The sequence below is a fragment of the Marmota flaviventris genome, chromosome X, assembly GCF_047511675.1.
Source record: "Marmota flaviventris isolate mMarFla1 chromosome X, mMarFla1.hap1, whole genome shotgun sequence".
NCBI lineage: Eukaryota > Metazoa > Chordata > Mammalia > Rodentia > Sciuridae > Marmota > Marmota flaviventris.
Window position 1 is genome coordinate 38084445 of NC_092518.1, and position 2653 is coordinate 38087097.

The 2653-nt window shown below is 36.1% G+C and overlaps 1 pseudogene; it reads left to right on the forward strand.

Annotated features, from left to right (window-relative positions):
* The first annotated feature begins 209 nt into the window (after positions 1 to 209).
* Positions 210 to 1051, forward strand: LOC114086186 (mitochondrial fission factor-like; annotated as a pseudogene).
* The last annotated feature ends 1602 nt before the right edge of the window (positions 1052 to 2653 follow it).

Here is a 2653-nt window from a genome sequence, read left to right on the forward strand (position 1 = left end):
AACTGTGCTCAGCCAGTAACCTCTGAGAACATGCAGCCCCATCCTAGGGACCCTAGGGGCACAAAGTTTCTCCAAATTTAACTCGTGTACCCTGGAGCAAATTAAAGAATTTAATAGGAAGTACAAGAGCAGATAGTGTCAAATAGCAAGCAGTCCTGGAACACATTTGGTGAACAGGGCAGCATTTCCTTGTTTTCACTGCTGCCAAGATGGCTGAAATTAGTCAAATTCAGTTCAAAATGGAAAACACCAAGGTTATTAGTCAGCAAATGAGGGTCTTAGAAAAAATTAATGGTAATACCATCAAATGCTGACCTGTAACAAGAATTCCAAGGAGTTCCAAATGCTAGTGTTCCAGAGAACGTTGTCATGGCAGGAAACCATGAGGACATTCCGTTTTCAAGACCAGCAGATCCTGACCTTGTTCAGTCCACTACCTTTAAACCTCTGGCACTACAACTACACCTCATGTTCTCATGTTAAGTGAAAGATCACTAGATTTCTGGATTCAGAAAGACCTCTAACTCCTCAAAATGAAGAAATCCATGCAGTGAACTAAAAAGAGAGTCCTCTATGAGTGAATATGCTGTTCATGGAAATGAATAGTTAGAAATCATTCCAATGTGACACCATCAACACAACAGACTCCCATCTGTCCTGTTCAGATGTTACCTGAAGATAGAGCTTATCTTGGTTCTGCTCATGGCATTTGTCACTTATTCAGTCTTCTAGTCATAGGACTTACAACCATATCTTCGATGTGCTAGATCAAAATCACAGACCCATGTTGGGTAGCGGATCTTCTGCTACCTCTTCCAATTCTGAAAACATCAGGAATGACATTTCAAATATAGATACAGCAATTGAAGGAACTTCGGATGAAGTGACTACTGTAGATGCAGCTTCATTAAGACGACAGATAATCAAACTAAATAGACGCCTGCATCTTCTAGAAGAGGAGAACAAAGAACGTGCCAAGAGAGAAATGGTCATGTATTCAATTACCGTCGCATTCTGGCTGTTTAATAGCTGGCTTTGGTTTCGTCGTTAGAGATAACCTCAGCTCTCAAAAATAATGTCTTGACAGCTAGAAATACAATTTGCAAGCTTTTTTTGTTTCTATCTTTGCTTTGTATGCCATTTTATAGTCTATGCCCTAATAATGCTTTTCTTCCAGAAACTAGTGGGGAAGGACCAGTTACCATATATTCTTGTTACTCAGCCATATTCATTTTAACCCTTTCTATGTAATATATACTTAAAATTTTCATTTTGCATGTTTTAAAACATGCACAAATAGTTAATTTTTTAAGAGGTCAAAGTAATTAAGCAGGGCTAGGAAGATAGTCTTTTAAAGAGAAGGCGTTCAAAAAATTTGAAAGTCTACATGGAATTAAAAAGAACCTGGAATCTTATTTTATGTCCCATACAAAAATTAATTAGAAATGGATCATAAATCTTAAATCTTAGAATTATAAATAGTCTGTAAAGAAACACACACAAAAAAAAGATTTTTTAATTGGACTTGAAAAGTATGAGAATCTTAAAAATAGATGGATAAAGAAAATGTGGGGACTGTGGGTGTGGCTCAGTAGTAGAGCACTTGCCTGGCATATGTGAGGCCCTGGGTTCGATCCTCAGCACCACATAAAAATAAACATTGGCAACAAAAAATATTTTTAAAAAAGAAAAAGAAAATGTGGCATAAGAACACATTGGAAAAGTATCTAGCCATTTTTTTTTCTCTTTTGGTACCAGGAATTTTTCTTTTTGGTACCAGGGGCCTTTAACCACCAAGTGATATCACCAGCCCTTCTTTTGTATTTTATTTAGAGGCAGGGTCTCCCTGAGTTGCTTACCACTTGCTAAGTTGCTGAAGCTTGCTTAGAACTCATGACCCACTTGTCTCAGCCTCTGGAGCCACTGGGAAGTATTCCCTTAAAAGTGGGAAATCCCATGATTTCCAACAACATAGATGAACCTGGAGGACATTATGCTAAGTGCAATGAGGCAAACACAGAAAGGCAAATACTGCTTGATCTCACTCATATGTGGAATCTAAAACATTGAATTCATAGAGTAGAAAGTAGAATAATAATTATTGAAGGTGGGGAGGGGTGGATGTGGGAGGGGGCGGTTTTGATCAAAGGGTACAAAGTTTGTTAGATAGGAGGAATGAGGTTTAGCGATCTATTAAGCATAATAGTAGCTAAAAGAAATAATAATGCATCGAGTATTTCAAAATCACTAAAGTACATTTTAAGTGTTTCATCACCAAAAAAAGATAAAGATGTGTGGTGATGGATTTGCTAATGAGCCTGATTTAATCATTCCATATTATAAACATAAATCAAAATATCACATTGTCTCCTATAAATATATACAATTATTATTTGTCAGTTAAAAACAGAACTTAGAAATCTAAAGAACAAAAAGGAAACTGGATAAATTGAATATCAAAATTAAAAATGTCTGCTCTTTGATCATTACTGTCAAGAAAAACAAAAGGGATGTAAGAAACTGGGAGAAAGTATTAGCAAAACACATATCTAATAAAAAATTTGCATCCAGACATATGAAGAATTCTTAAAAACCAATAATGAGAAGATAAACAATCCAGGTAGAAATGGGCAAAAGATATGAAGAGACATTT